Source organism: Bombina bombina, chromosome 2, assembly GCF_027579735.1.
Source record: "Bombina bombina isolate aBomBom1 chromosome 2, aBomBom1.pri, whole genome shotgun sequence".
Classification (NCBI taxonomy): Eukaryota; Metazoa; Chordata; class Amphibia; order Anura; family Bombinatoridae; genus Bombina; species Bombina bombina.
In genome coordinates, this window is record NC_069500.1 from 1004824470 (window position 1) to 1004842232 (window position 17763).

At 36.6% G+C, this 17763-nt stretch overlaps 1 protein-coding gene across 1 annotated transcript in view; it reads right to left on the minus strand.

The window, feature by feature from the left end:
- The window catches only part of CAMK2D (calcium/calmodulin dependent protein kinase II delta), a 738893-nt gene that overhangs the window by 628748 nt on the left and 92382 nt on the right, over window positions 1–17763 (minus strand). The window lies entirely within an intron of this gene.

The window sequence follows — 17763 nt, forward strand, 5'->3', positions numbered from 1 at the left end:
AATTTTAACTGCGCAACAAGGCGCTAAAACAAGGGCCCTCCCACTCCAATCACAACAGTGGGAGCCCTGATATAACTGTTTCCATGCAGAAAAATATGTTAGCCATGTGGAAAAAAATCATGCCCAAAGCGATTTATCACCAAAGTACCTCACAAAAACGAATAACATGCCAGTAAACGTTTTATTAAAAAACAACATTTTTCAATGTCATGCAAAGCTATCACTAAGCCTGCTACCAGTCGCTACCACTGCAGAGAAGGCTTAAGTATTATTTCAGTGTTAACAGTATTTTCTCAGTCAAATTCTAGTCCCTAGAATATAACTCGACTGCGCATACATTTATCAGCCTGATACTAGTTGCTACTACTGCATTTAAGGCTGTATTTACATCATACGGTAACAGCAGTATTTTCTTAGTCAATTCCATTCCCAGAAAATAAAGTACTGCACATACCTCATTTGCGGAGGACCCCGCATGCTATTCCCAGTTTCTGAAGTTACCCCACTCCTCAGAATGTTGAGAACAGCCAGTGGATCTTAGTTACGCCTGCTAAGATCATAGATAAAACACGCAGGCAGTTTCTTCTTCCAAATACTGCCTGAGATAGAAAAACAGCACACTCCGGTGCCATTTAAAATAACAAACTTTTGATTGAAGAATAGTTAAGTAAAAACTCCAGCTCCTCTCGCGACCTCCTTCTTTGTTGAGGGTTGCAAGAGAATGACTGGATATGAAATGTGAGGGGAGGAGCTATATAGCAGCTCTGCTTGGGTGATCCTCTTGCAACTTCCTGTTGGGAAGGAGAATATATCCCATAAGTAATGGATGACCCGTGGACTGAACACACTTAACAAGAGAAAAGTATCCATTAAAGGATTAAATATCTCCACAAACCATCTTCCCACATCCTCCCTTGACAGAGGCAAAGAGAATGACTGGGGGTTATGGGTATGGGAAGTGATACTTAACAGCTCTGCAGGGGTGCTCTTTGCCTCCTCCTGCTGGCCAGGAGTGAATATCCCACCAGTAATTAGAATGATTCGTAGACTCTCCATGCCTTAGGAAATAAATAATTTGATGCAAAATTAAATAAATACAAAATGAATTGAAAACATGTTTTCATTTGGAATTCGACAGTGAACCACCCATAAAAAATATGTAATACTGTTACTCAGCCTTGGCTACTAAACAATTTGAACATTTAAATGGTCACAATCTGTCTATTGTGTCTCTGATACTTGATGAGCAGTTATAATTTATCTTGTGAGAATTTAATTAATGGAGTCACTTCCTAAAAGTGAAAAGAGAGTGTTGCTTAAATCCGCTTTTAAAAAAACAACAGGAAATTGGTTTAAAATGCACTCTTTAGTTACGTTTACAAATGTGGTGAGAACCTTCCTAGTGACTTTGTGTGGTAAGATTTTTATTTCTCTCTTGAAATAAGGCCTAGTAACTGTTCTTGCAATCCTTTAATCCATTGTAAAAATGCTTGGTTTTGGCAGTCAGAGGAACAGGATTCTTCCACTTTACTTGGCTATAGACTGCACTGCAACAACACTGAGTTCACTTTCAATTCTTGTCACATTCATTGCTTCATTCTAGAGAAAGACTGTGGGGAAAGCCCAGTCTAAAGAAAGATGTGAATTACCTGTTCATTTCTATCATACGTATCATCTGTCATAAAGCATGGATTGTGGGAGATCACTTTCACTATAATATATGGCACCCAACTGAGCAAAAATTTTTGTACTGACTATTTGTGCTCTTGTATCTTCCGTAGTGATGATCATCATCGAGTTGTAAAGAGCAATAATATAGACATCATAAAACTGTATATATATACTATATTTTTTGTATATTTTGAATCAATGTTATACATTGTTGCAAAGACTGCCATATAGTGTTCAAGGTAAATGCACACTCCTAAACCTACCTAGGTATTCTGTCCTGGAAAGAAAGTAAAGGGACAGTAAAAACCTTAAGATTATAATACAACATGTTAAGTCATTCATAGTAAAAACAACTTTCCAAATGAATCATGAAAGTTTAATTTTGGCTCTCATGTTCCCTTTAATTTAAGAACAGCAATGTTTTTAGGGGGGGTGTATGTGGTAGTTCATATTATATATAATAATATATCAAAAACTCACTATATTAGCTTTTGTTTTCTTCTTCTTTATAAAGTAACTACACAATTAGCTTTGTAAATTACATTTCTAAATTAAAGTAATTGTATTATTTCTCATACAAATAAGCAAATGAAGCGCAGAAAAAAAAATACCACTTATGATGTATTCAAGCGTCAACATATCACATGATTTATTGCAGTGTGTTCTGCTGCCAGACATTTGGTTGTCTGCCAACTATTATTCAAAAAATGAACGTAAATGGAGAGCAAACAAATCTAAAAGAATAGAAAAAAAATACCCACATCATTTGGTAAGTGTTCTTCAGTCTATTTTGTATAAATAACCAATGTGTAATGCATTTGTATTATTTATTATTATCATTTATATGTTATGCATCAGCATATTTTGTAGCACAATTAATACAAAACAAAAATATTTATAATTGAAAGTTACCACTTGCTCACATGACATCCTACAATCTTCCTGCAAAGTGGCAACTACATTAGTGCTGTCTTGAGTTGGAAAGTAAAGATTAAAACATGTATGATTCAGATACAGCATTCAATTTTATTTTCAATTTTTTTCAAGTTTATTACTGTTATCTAATTTACTTTGTTCTTTTTATGTAATTTGTTGAAAGGCATAACTAGGAAGGCTCAGGAGCAGCAACACTCTACTAGGAGCTAGCTGCCGATTGGTGGCTGCACATATATCTCTTTTCACTGGCTCACCTGATGTGTTCAGCTAGTTCCCAGTACTGATCACTCACCAAAAGATAACAAAAGAATGAAGCAAATTTGATAATAGAAGCAAAATGTATCTATGCTCTGAATCATGGTTTTCATATTCTTTTAATAGTAAGATTGTTATTAAATGGCTGATGTTAAACAAAGTCAATACATGAGCCTACCCAAGAAAATGCACCTGGCACTACTGTCTGATCATACCACAAAACCCTTGCTCAAAGTAGTAATGGAGGTGCTTCATTACCTTTTCAGATGTAAGCGCATCAATGATATGGGATTTCCACATTTAAAAAAGGACCCAAAATGTTTCTTTCATGATTTAGGTAGAACATACAGTTTTAAACAACTTAAGTTTACTTCTATTATCAAATCTGTTTAATTCTATTGGTATCATTTGTTGAAGGAGCAGAAATGCCCTACTGGTTTCTAACTGAACACATGGGTGAGCCTATGACAATCGTTAAATATATGCAGCGACCAATCAGCAGCTAGAACCTAGGTTCTTTACTGCTCCTGAGCTTACCTAGATAAACTATTCATCAAATATCATCAAGCGAAGAAAGCACATTAAATAATAGAAGTCAATTGGGAAGTGGTTTAAAATTATATTCTCTATCTAAATCATGAATGCCTAATTATGACTTTCCTGTCCCTTTAAAATAGTGCTTACATCTTATGTTACATATTCCATACAGCATTAGTATGAACTTCACACATATATATATATATATATATATTGCAGGGTGGATTTTATTTAAATCAAATTGATTTCAATCATGATTTCAATCACAATTTAAATCAATAGTTTCATTTTAATATTTACTTTATTACTTTATTAATAAGTAATAACTTTTCAGATTATTTTTTCGGGTATACAAGACCATTATGGGATTAGGTTTTGTACCATCTAATAAGTTTAATTTGTTTAGGACATTATTGGAGGTCAATAAATTGATAAGGGACCTCACATTAAGGAAATAATTTTCAAGGGACGTTAGCTCACACTACTCTGATGCAAAAGGGCATGTGTTACCCACAAAAGGACTTGAATCAAAGGATTGCCTTTTTTTGCTGGTTGTTGTGATCTAGCATCCCTTGAGTCTTTGTTACAAGAGAGTCTCATTATTGAACCTACAAACAGCATGCCATACCCTATGTTTAAAAAAAAAGTCAACGTTCAACCCCATACATTGTAGGGGCACTACTCTAGAAATTTTCCAGAGTAGATTGGAACAGGAATTAACTACATTATATAAGACTACATCGTCAGGGAGATGTAACCTTAGTAGGGAAGAAAAAGCTGTATTGAAGTCTTCACAGGATAACACTGAATTGGTAATTAGATCTGCAGACAAGGGGGGTTCTGTGGTAGTCATGTCTATTACCCAATTTATTTTAGAAGCCGAAAGACAACTTAATAATGAAACACCCTATACTAGACTCCACAGTGATCCCACAAATAAATTTAGAAGAGAATTGATGCAAATCCTGGATGACGGTAAAGAAATGGGCTTTATTGATGGGTCTACCTGTGACTATCTTTTGGTTGACAATCAGATTGCACCCATTTTTTATAATTTACCAAAAGTGCATAAATCCCTGGAGAATGTCACAGGTAGACCCATAGTTAGCAGTATTGGTTCACTTCTGGGAAGAATCTCCCAGTGGTTGGATGCCATCTTATAGCCCTTGGGTACCAATCTAGCTAGCTTTTTACAGGCTACCACCCACATACTCAATTTGATGAAGTCAGTCACTTGGGGGCAAGAAAATGACTGGCTTACTATTTATGTCAAAGCCCTCTACACTTCTATCCCCCAGAGCAAAGGTTTGGAGGCTTTAGAGTTTTTCTTGGCCAGGGATACTGATTTTTCACAGTATTATACACTCTTTATACTTAGGGTTACAAAGTTCCTTTTGACACACAACTATTTTTCCCACTATTTTTCCTTCAAGGGGGATGGGAAAACCAGACAATTTTTACTAAGTAAGAACCAGAAAGAAAATGGGAGATTTGATTAGAGGGGCTTTGTTTGACTGACTACAGCGATCAGTTACACAAAATTTGTGGCATTGTGCAAAAGCACTACAGACTACTAGCAGCCGATGACGCCCTAGTTAGAACCATACAAAAAGGTTGCAAATGCTCATTCAGTATGTGTTTGACAATAGGCAACTCCTTAGCATCCACCCAGTTTAAAAAAAGCAGAGATGAAAGCAGTTATTGGCTGAGGTTGAAAGGAGTGTATAGCAATATCACTTGTAAAGCATGTAATCATCTCATACCAGGGGAGGTCTTTAGGAGTACAGTAACAAACCGCAGGTATAACCATAAATCTTGTATGAATTGCAGATCGACTTATGCCATTTACTTGGCAGGTTGTGAATAATGCCGTCTTCAGAACGTGGACTTGATGACTAGAGAGGTGCGTTCGCGCATCAGGGAACACCTGTACAATATTAAGTCTAGTACCCTGTCTACCCCTCTTGTTCAACATTTCAATAGAGTCCATAACAAGGATGCAGCCAGTTTTGGTTGGACTATAATTGAAGTTGTTAATGTTGGAAAAAGAGGTGGTGACAGGGACTTTTTGTTAGAAAAGCAAGTAGTATTCTGGATTTTCCCGTTAGAAACAAGGTACCCAAAAGGGTTTAACTCAGAGTATGACCTTATAAATTTTTAGCATTAAGGGGATTCAAGTACTGAGAATGGATCAAGCCTAAGGGCGGTTCATGGATACACAACTTGGATATTTTTCCACTGAACCATTCTCTGTCCTTCTCCCCCCCCCTTTTTACCATTTAATTTGTCTCACTTAACTGAAGTTAATTCTCTATATTTGATTCATTGATCCTATTGTACATTTTTTATCCTGCATTGTGAATGAAAAGGAAGCAAAGAATTCAGCCACATATATTTTTGAAACCATAGGTATTAAATTGTACATGGTAATTGACTAAGGAACTAATTAATCTAACCTTTGTGGGGATCTGAATGAAGTTTTTCAATATTTGGTACTATTTTAACTTGCAGCTCCACTTTTTTTCTTCATTCCATTTAATTTGTATCATGTCCATTTTTTGAGTCCTTGACGTGTAAATATATATATATATATTTATATTTTCCATTACAGTAATTCCTTTATTTAATAATGGATCAACTTAAATGCAATCATAGTGTTGTATAGCTTTAATATGATGTACATTCCCTTTTGTGATGTAATGTACGCAGGAAACAATCAAATGTTACTGTCTTATAAATAGCTTGAGTTTTTAGTTTAACAATATGTCAGCTATGAATACGGCAGCCGAAACGAGTAAGCTGTTCATTGTTAGTTTGGTTCACTATTTGAATGCTGCTATATGGATATAGCTTTTAAAGTATTACATTAAAAGTCAAGTTTTACTTTTATTATCCGAAGTTGCTCCTCTCATTCATTTTCATGTACTTTGCTCTCCGTCAACAAAAGATACCAAGAGAATTAAGCAAATTTGATAATAGAAGTAAATCTGAAAATTGTACGCTGTATTTGAAACCCAAGCTTTTTCTTTCATAATTATGTCCCTTTAAGGTCTATTTCTCAATGCTGTATGTTTATTTTATAACATTTTTACTGTGAAAAAGGGGGGTATTAATTCGGTAGACACAAACTAAAAATTAATCCATATTTCAGGATGAATAACCTTTAGATTATAATATACAGTATCTTTACATAGGATTTTTCCAAAACAAAAAAAGGATTTTATTTTTATGGAAAAAAAAATCAAATCATTTTTATTGCTTTTTAACCACCCTCAAATATTCTTATTAAAAGGGACACTGAACGAAAAAAAAATATTTTATGATTCAGATAGAGCATGCAATTTTAAGCAACTTTCTAATTTACTCCTAATATTGTTTTTTTCCATTCTCTTGCTATCTTTATTTTAAAAGCAGGAATATAAATCTTTAGCAGCCAGACCATTTTAGGTTCAGCACCATGGATAGCGCTTGCTTATTGGAGGCTTACATTTACCCACCAATAAGCAAGCATAACTCAGGTTCTCAAACAAAAATGGGCGCCGGCTCCTATGCATCACATTCCTGCTTTTTAAATAAAGATAGCAAGAGAATGAAGAAAAATGAATAGGAGTAAATTAGAAAGTTGCTTAAAAATTGCATGCTCTATCTGAATCATGAAAGAAAACATTTGGGTTAAGTGTCCCTTTAAGTGTTTTCCACTGAATATTTGCCAGCCAGGCTGCATTATGAAGTATTTTTATTTTCCAATATATCAAATTCTGCTATCCAAAGCACAAATTGCATAATTTAACAAATGTATTTAAATGATAATTTGTGCAACAAAAATTTAACATTTTTAATATTAGCTTAAAATTGACTAATTTTATACGGGTAGTCAGTAAAATCAGCAAGTTAATGCACCGCTAAAAAGGTCCTGGGGAGGGGGCGTGTCTTTGGGCAGCACCTTGAATAGTCGCAATATTGGCTGCTCTGAGAAGATCATGGATAATTTGCCTATTATCAGTGAATTATAAAATCATCCACCTCTAATTTTTTGATAACTTTAATCTGTAAACCAAGCTGATTCCAGCGATATGCCTTCATAGAGACTTCTACTCCTGCTTACCAATCCGGAGGATTGAGGCCTAAAGCAGACTCTTCAGTGAGACGCACTATGTGTCACATGTAGCATGTGTGTGTATACCGTTGATAAAGTAATAACTTTTACGAAGTTATTCAAAGGGACAAGTGCATTCATGCACATTTCAGTCTTGACATTTCTATTCCTTTAACATGAATTGCTCACTGGTTGGTTATTGGTGCACAGTTACAGGTCGCACAAGATAAAAGTGTTTTTTTCTTTTTCTCAGTACAGGAATACACTTTTTACAAAACAAAACTGCAATACATTATAATGTATCATCTTTTAGATGCGACAAAGAAATCCAATTACTTTTATGCCCAAAGACTACACATTAATGTCCCTGTATATATAGTTCTGACAATGGGGCCTAGTTATCAAGCCGTCAACCTCAAATACGCTGGAATTCCGCAGCGTATTTGTGGCGAGGCTGATTCGCCTTAGTTATCAAAGGCTTCAGACCGGCAAAAGTAGAATTTTGTGACGTAAGCTTCGATCCGCCGGACTCCGTCCGACACAGATCGATTCTTACGTCACTCCAGATGTTCCGCACACAAGTGCGGCACAATCTCACTACTTTTGCTAGTTATCAAAAAACTAGCAGGTACGCTCGGCACTTTTGCGGCCCAGCGTACCTGGTTTTCAATCCGCCAGCCTGGAGGCGGCGGATCCCATAGGAATCAATGGGAGTCTGACCATAGCGAAAGTACAAGTTCGCTGCTGCCAGATATCCCATTGATTCCTATGGGAGCTGTCTACACCTAACACCCTAACATGTACCCCGAGTCTAAACACCCCTAATCTGCCCCCCCTACACCGCCGCAACTAAATAAAGTTATTACCCCCTAAACCGCTGCTCCCGGAGCCCACCGCAACTATAATAAATGTCTTAACCCCTAAACCGCCGCTCCCGGAGCCCACCGCCACCTACATTATACCTATTAACCCCTATCCTGCCCCCCCCTATACCGCCGCTCTCTGTAATAAAGTTATTAACCCCTATCCTGCTGATCCCACACCTCGCCGCAAATAAATAGTTTAACCCCTAAACCGCCGCTCCCTGAACCCGCCGCAACCTATCTTAAATTTATTAACCCCTATCCTGCCCCCCCTACACCGTCGGTCCCTATAATAAATTTATTAACCCCTATCCTGCCCCCCACTACACCGCCGCCACTGTAATAAAATTATTAACCCCTAAACCTAAGTCTAACACTAACCCTAACACCCCCCTAACTTAAATATTAGTTAATAATATAAATATGATTTAGATGTATTTAATTAAGTTAATCCTATTTAAAACTAAATACTTACCTATAAAATAAACCCTAATATAGCTACAATATAAATAATAATTATATTGTAGCTATCTTAGGATTTATTTTTATTTTACAGGTACCTTTCAATTTATTTTAACTAGGTACAATAGCTATTAAATAGTTATTAACTATTTAATAGCTTACCTAGCTAAAATAAAGAGAAATTAACCTGTAAAATAAAAACTAACCTAAGTTACAATTACACCTAACACTACACTATACTTTAATAAATTATTCCTATTTAAAACTAAATACTTACCTGTAAAATAAACCCTAATATAGCTACAATATAATTAATAATTACATTGTAGCTATCTTAGGATTTATATTTATTTTACAGGTAACTTTGTATTTCTTTTAGCTAGTTAGAATAGTTATTAAATAGTTATTAACTATTTAATAACTACCTAGCTAAAAGAAATACAAAATTACCTGTAAAATAAATCCTAACCTAAGTTACAATTAAACCTAACACTACACTATCATTAAATTAATTAATTAAACTACCTACAAATAACTACAATTAAATACAATTACATAAACTAACTAAAGTACAAAAAATAAAAAAAGCTAAGTTACAAAAAATAAAAGTTACAAACATTTAAAAACATATTACAACAATTTTAAGCTACTTACACCTAATCTAAGCCCCCTAATAAAATAACAAACCCCCCCCAAAATAAAAAAATGCCCTACCCTATTCTACATTAAAAAGTAAACAGCTCTTTTGCCTTACCAGCCCTTAAAAGGGCCTTTTGTGGGGGCATGCCCCAAAGTTCAGCTCTTTTGCCTGTAAAAGAAAAATACAACCCCCCCCCCAATATTAAAACACACCACCCACATACCCCTAATATAACCCAAACCCCCCTTAAAATAACCTAAAACTAATCCCCTGAAGATCATCCTACCTTTAGTTGTCTTCACTCAGCCGAGCCACCGATGGAACTGAAGAGGACATCCGGACCGGCAGAAGTTATCCTCCAAGGGGCGCTGAAGAAATCTTCCATCCGATGAAGTGATCCTCCAAGCGGCGCTGAAGAAATCTTCCATCCGGGCGAGGTCATCTTTCAAGAGGCGCTGAAGAAGTCTTCTATCCGGGCGAGGTCATCGTCGAAGCCGGGTCTTGAATCTTCATCCCGCCGACGCGGAACATCCTCCTTTCCCGACGAACTACCGACGAATGAAGGCTCCTTTAAGGGACGTCATCCAAGATGGCGTCCCTTCAATTCCGATTGGCTGATAGGATTCTATCAGCCAATCGGAATTAAGGTAGGAAAAATCTGATTGGCTGATGGAATCAGCCAATCAGATTCAAGTTCAATCCGATTGGCTGATCCAATCAGCCAATCAGATTGAGCTCGCATTCTATTGGCTGTTCCGATCAGCCAATAGAATGCGAGCTCAATCTGATTGGCTGATTGGATCAGCCAATCGGATTGAACTTGAATCTGATTGGCTGATGGAATCAGCCAATCAGATTTTTCCTACCTTAATTCCGATTGGCTGATAGAATCCTATCAGCCAATCGGAATTGAAGGGACGCCATCTTGGATGACGTCCCTTAAAGGAGCCTTCATTCGTCGGTAGTTCGTCGGGAAAGGAGGATGTTCCGCGTCGGCGGGATGAAGATTCAAGACCCGGCTTCGACGATGACCTCGCCCGGATAGAAGACTTCTTCAGCGCCTCTTGAAAGATGACCTCGCCCGGATGGAAGATTTCTTCAGCGCCGCTTGGAGGATCACTTCATCGGATGGAAGATTTCTTCAGCGCCCCTTGGAGGATAACTTCTGCCGGTCCGGATGTCCTCTTCAGTTCCATCGGTGGCTCGGCTGAGTGAAGACAACTAAAGGTAGGATGATCTTCAGGGGATTAGTGTTAGGTTATTTTAAGGGGGGTTTGGGTTAGATTAGGGGTATGTGGGTGGTGGGTTTTAATGTTGGGGGGGTTGTATTTTTCTTTTACAGGCAAAAGAGCTGAACTTTGGGGCATGCCCCCACAAAAGGCCCTTTTAAGGGCTGGTAAGGCAAAAGAGCTGTTTACTTTTTAATGTAGAATAGGGTAGGGCATTTTTTTATTTTGGGGGGTTTGTTATTTTATTAGGGGGCTTAGATTAGGTGTAAGTAGCTTAAAATTGTTGTAATATGTTTTTAAATGTTTGTAACTTATTTTTTATTTTTTGTAACTTAGCTTTTTTTATTTTTTGTACTTTAGTTAGTTTATGTAATTGTATTTAATTGTAGTTATTTGTAGGTAGTTTAATTAATTAATTTAATGATAGTGTAGTGTTAGGTTTAATTGTAACTTAGGTTAGGATTTATTTTACAGGTAATTTTGTATTTCTTTTAGCTAGGTAGTTATTAAATAGTTAATAAATATTTAATAACTATTCTAACTAGCGAAAGTAAATACAAAGTTACCTGTAAAATAAATATAAATCCTAAGATAGCTACAATGTAATTATTAATTATATTGTAGCTATATTAGGGTTTATTTTACAGGTAAGTATTTAGTTTTAAATAGGAATAATTTATTAAAGTATAGTGTAGTGTTAGGTGTAATTGTAACTTAGGTTAGTTTTTATTTTACAGGTTAATTTCTCTTTATTTTAGCTAGGTAAGCTATTAAATAGTTAATAACTATTTAATAGCTATTGTACCTAGTTAAAATAAATTGAAAGGTACCTGTAAAATAAAAATAAATCCTAAGATAGCTACAATATAATTATTATTTATATTGTAGCTATATTAGGGTTTATTTTATAGGTAAGTACTGTATTTAGTTTTAAATAGGATTAACTTAGTTAATAATATAAATATGATTTAGATGTATTTAATTAATATTTAAGTTAGGGGGGTGTTAGGGTTAGTGTTAGACTTAGGTTTAGGGGTTAATAATTTTATTACAGTGGCGGCGGTGTAGTGGGGGGCAGGATAGGGGTTAATAAATTTATTATAGGTGCCGACGGTGTAGGGGGGGCAGGATAGGGGTTAATAAATTTAAGATAGGTTGCGGCGGGTTCAGGGAGCAGCGGTTTAGGTGTTAAACAATTTTTTTATTTGCGGCGAGGTGCGGGATCAGCAGGATAGGGGTTAATAACTTTATTACAGAGGGCGGCAGTATGGGGGGGCAGGATAGGGGTTACTAGGTATAATGTAGGTGGCAGCGGTGTCCGGGAGCGGCGGTTTAGGGGTTAATCCATTTATAAGACTTGCGGCAGGGTCTAGGAGCGGCGGTTTAGGGGTTAATACATTTTTAATAGTTGCGGCAGGGTCTAGGAGCGGCGGTTTAGGGGTTAATACATTTTTAATAGTTGCGGCGGAGTCTAGGTGTGGCAGTTTAGGGGTTAGTAACTTTATTTAGTTGCGGGGGGCTCCGGGGGCTCCGGTATAGGGGGTAGAACAGTGCAGTTTAGTGTGGGTGCTTAGTGACAGGCTAGCAAGAAAGCTCTCAAACAGCCGAAGAGCAGCGAGATCGGATGAGTGATAACTCTCACAGTCCGCTGCTCATCGCCCCTCGGCTTTTTGACAGCTTTTTTTGATAACTTAGGCGTATTTTTTCAGGTCCGCAGCGGCGATGTGAGGCGAGCTTAGGCGGGCGTATTGGGCCGGCGAAGGCAGAAAAGTTGACGGCTTGATAACTACCCCCCAATATCCTATGATTAAAACATTTACAGGCTTTTACATATTTATATATTAAAATTACCACAGGAAACAGTTTATTGTTTTACTCTGTAATCATTAAATCCAAAAACCTGCTTCCAATAACAATGTGATGTTTAAGGCTGCTTTGTAAATCCATTGGGTAATCCTAGATTTTAGTTAAAAACACATTGTCTACTGGCTTTCTGTTCTTGTGCAATCTCTCAGTAAAGATTGTCATTAGTTGTGGCTGATAAATCCTGTAGATTGTAAGAGCTTAAAACAAGGCCCTCCTACCTTTTTTATTAGTTTTCTTTATTTTGTTTTAAATACTTGTATTTTTTTAAATAACCATTTATCAATCAATGTTAGTGTGTACCAATGTATGTACCCAGGCCTATAAAAACGGTTGGCACTTTACAAATAAATGCTAATCACAATAGTAATAAATAAAATATTAATATGAATGGAACATAATATTGCAAAAATTTCAGCATGCCGGTGAAACACATGGTTGAAGTACTGTTCAGGAGCTGCAGAGAACTGCTGATACAGAGTGAAAATAGCCGGTAACCCAGTAAAAACCTGCAGCCACCCTGGGTCATGCAACTGATGCTGATAATTGGCTCACCAACAGTTTTCACCTAGGAACAGCAGTTTGTGCGTTTCAATCCCTCCCCCCCAAAAAAAAGCACTTGCGAAATAGAAAATAATTTTTGCACTACAATATCCCTTTAACTTATAGATATAAATTCAGAAACTTAAATGGATACTAAACCCAAATTTGTTATGTCGTGATTCAGATAGAGCATGCAAATTTAAGCAGCATTCTAATTTACACCTATTATCAATTTGTCTTCGTTCTCTTGCCATCTTTATTTGAAAAAGCAGGAATCTAAGCTAAGGAGCTGGCCCATTTTTGGATCAGAACCCTGGATAGCGCTTGGTGATTGGTGGCTACATTTAGCCACCAATCAGCAAGCGCAACCCAGGTGCTGAACCAAAAAATGGGCCGGCTTGTAAGCTTAGATTCCTGCTTTCACAAAAAAAGATAGCAAGAGAATGAAGAAAAAAATAAAAGAAGTAAATTAGAATGTTGCTTAAAATTGCATTCTCTATCTGAATCATGAAAGAACAAATTTGGGTTTAGTGTTCCTTTAAGTTTATAGCAACTACAATTAGTAAAGCATGCTATGTATTAATCAGGGCATAAGTATCATTTATGGGGGGGGGTAAAAAAAAAATCATTTTTTGTTACTTATAATAAAACAGTGACCAAAAAAATGGTAATACAAACTGCTCAGCTCAGGTTGCTTGAATCAATATTGACATTATGGTTGAATGAAATTACTCTTAGAACCACATCTGGAATTTGAAGTGTGCATAAAAAAAAGAAGGTTTTGTGGTGAACCTGAGACCTTGACTTGAAAAATGTTTACAGGGCACAGTTAAAAGGTGTCACTTAACTATGATGCTTATCTATTGTATTATTCTCATATTTCACATGAGAAGTGGTTATTATTGTAACCATACAAATGAGCACTGAAGAGAAGGCATGAACAGGTCATGTTTGCATTGGTGTTGTTAGGCAACAGAAGATAATTGAGAAGAACCTGTGACTGCTACTACAAATGTAGCATGTCGTTTAAAGGGACTACAAAGCAAAATATCTGTTTATAGAAAATACATTTTTTTTTAAATTGTCATAATATATGTAATGTATACTGTCTAGCATGTGGAAGCTTCAAGCAAACTAACAAACACTTTAGTATGCAATGGCATCCTCAATAAAGTAAGTGATGCCTTATGGCCTATAGCTTCATTCATTATGGCAGTTATTTGTAAGTACTATAATTTCAACATGAGTTTGATACCAATACTATGTACTCTCTATGTTGTCCTTTTGAAGTATAAAAAATAAATCATCGTATTCTCATTTTTGAACATCACTTAGGGCAAGATTTATCATGGCTATGAGTAAGGCTTAGGGAGAAACGCGTAAGCCGTGTGCTACTAGCTCCAGCACAACTTTTCCTTTATTCTCTGCTTTTTACTCGGGTAATGTGTACCCTTCACTTTGGTGATTTTGTGCTTGTCCGCTTTTGGATTTACAAATAAAACACATTTAACTGCTGCTGCTCGTGTGCTTCTCATATCCTTTGTATGAAAGATTTATCAAAGGTTCAGCTGCAGGCTTGCATGAGCGAACCTGCAGCCGAGAGTTTTAACCCACTTTGCACCCGTTATGTTTCGAATCTCAATTCCCCCTAGACTTTTCACAGGGGGCAGCATTGCACAAGCCAAGGCGGTAAGCAAAGTAAGGCGGTCAGGGGCAAAGATGTACATCCCTGCCACACTTTGTTAAAACTGGCCCTTAAAAGGGAAATTGTAGCCAAATGTTGCCTTTATTTTATCTACAAGAGGGCATTTCTACAAGTATCTCAGTTTTGTTAACTGAATTCCTGTCATAAATAAACCATTGTTTTTTTTGTCATAATTACTGGGGTGTGTCCCTCTCCACCTCTCCTTATCAGTCAGTGAGGTTAAGTAGAACGTACAAATCTAATACTGCATTGTCCAGTTTCAATTTAAAAAAAATGTATATCCCTTTTTTTCTTAAAGGGACATTGTACACTAGATTTGTCTTTACATAAATCTGTTGTAGATTATCCATTTGTATAGCCCATCTGGAAGTGTTTTTGTAACAATGTTTATTAGTATTGCTTATTTTTAATAACATTGTGCTGATTTTCAGACTCCTAACCAAGCCCCACATTGTCATATGTATACTGATGTCTACAGATTCCTGTTGGCTCTTGTTTATCTATGCTAGAGGTGTGTGTGGCGTGTGCTATTGTCAGACCTTTTCAGCTCACAATGCTACCCCAATTCTGATATTCTCCCAATATCAGAGATATACGAAGTGTATGTGGTGGGGGTGGGGAGCGCTAGTAGTATTAGCTGTGAGTAGGACTAGATATTAGTGATAATTGTATATATTATCTAATTAATTGTGTGTATTATTCACAAAATACTCCTGTGTTTTATCAACCTGTCATGTGTCTTTGTGATAGTGAAATGTATTTAGTTCTATATGTATACCTTTAAGAACCTGGTACTATGTTATATCTTCAAATTTCCTGTATCTGAAATTTATCAAAAAAATGTTCTAAAAACTCCTTAGTGTATCATAGTGGTAACCCCAGTGCTATATGTATTGTGCTAGTTTTATACCTTTGACAACCTGGTACTGTTTGTACCTTAACACCAGTGCTATATTTGTGCTATCGTTATATACCTTTAACAACCTGGTACCGTGGTATCGGAAAAATATTTTTACACTCCTTCGTAATATATAGGCATGACGCTAGACTTATGTATACTCAAATATATTTATAGGACAATTTACATAATAAATACAATGTTACACAGATAAAAATGTAGCACAAAATAAAATCAAAATGGTATCATTAACCACTAATTGCATATGCATACATATAAAAACCTGTTGTTCTAAAAAAGGCTACTTAGGTAAGGCTTTTGAAGTAGTATCAAAAACTCCGGAGTACACTCCCTGTGTGTCTCGAATTGAACTTATGGATTGTATATACAATGTTGCAAAGAGGTGTAAGTTCTTTGGATTTCTTTCGTGTCTCCAAATTGAGCAATGTTATGCTAGTGTTGCACTCCCCCTAACCGGACTTCTGATCGTGTCTTACCTTGTTGTGTAGGGGTCTTGGGAAGCAGCTCGCTACTGATATACCTTAATGGAGGATCAGCGTCTCTCCGTTTGAAGTTCCCGGTGGCTTGCTTCCTCTCCCTGACGTCGTATGTTCCACGTGTTCCGATGGAGGCCAATCAGGTAACCGGATCGTGGGGGGGAGTGTGTCTCCTTGTAATCCTGGCTTGCTTGGTTCTTATGCGGCTTTGAAAATCCACACGCAATAGTCTGTCTACGCGTTTCAGCGCTCTCCTGCACCTTTATCAAGACTTGTATCTCTTATCTAATCTGTTTATCTAATCTGTCTTTTTATATGCAGGGAAAGGGGGAGTGGCTGCTCTTTTCTGATTTCCAATCCCCTTTTACTCATATTATTCGTTATAGTAGTGCCTATTGCATTCAGTTAGATGTAATTTGGTGTATACTGTCCCTTTAAGCACTGTAAATACTTTGGTTTGCCTAGGAAATTGATTTTGTCTTTCACAAAAATACTGGAGAATTTGTAGGTGATTGGGCACAATGGTAAGTGGGATCATACAATCTCCCCCCAAAAGCTGTACTTTAGCCACTAAATACTTATTCACACCAATTATTACTTTCAAAACTTGGGCAGTCATTTCACCCCATAAATAACTTTACTTCTTTCTCTGCCAGTAACATATAATCAGCAGTGATATGACCCCTAAACTGCCCCCCCCCAAAAAAAAACAAATCCTGTCCCATATTGTAATGCATTGAGGCTTTTATATTTAGCCAACACTCAGGGACATTTACATGTCCATTACTTTTGTGAATATTTTACTAGACTGCCTGCTACTTCACATAACCAATGTCTAGAATATCGATCCTCTCAACTTGAAAATGTGACAACGATGTCAGTCATGGCAGCAGTAGATTGTGTCACATAGTGCCTTTGTGTGCAACATCTAAAGGGAGAGGGATGACAGCAAATGAGAAAAACAGAGGCACTAAATACATACATAACCTCTTAATACAGTGGAATAATGCGTGCTACCACTGCAGAGAAAATAGACATAACATTACACAACAGAAAAGAAACTTCACCGGAATGTTCAAGTGCAAATTATATACCTACTAGGCGATAAGCCTGCCCAGAGGGCAGTCTATTTTAAAATAAAACTACAACACCCAAAACCTAAAATTACAAAAAATAAATTTAAAATTACAGAAAAAAATAAACAAAGCTATCCAAAATAAAAAATAAAAATATAAACTAATAACCCTATAAAAATAAAAAATCCACCCAAAATAAAAACACCCCTTAATCTAATACTAAATTAACAATATCCCTTAAAAGGGCTTTTGTAGGGCATTGCCCTAAAATAAACCGTTCTTTTACCTAAACAAATTACCCCCTAACAGGACCGTCACTGATGATCTAGGCATCGAGAACATAGCTCCGCACCACGCCGCCTTCACTCCGGATGAAGATAGAAGATGATGGAGCCGTCTGTAAAAAACCTTCTCCACCGGACTTCAGGAACGGGGCAATGGGTACAAAAGGTTTTTTTTTAGTGGTAGTTTTTTTTATTTGGGGGGGTTATA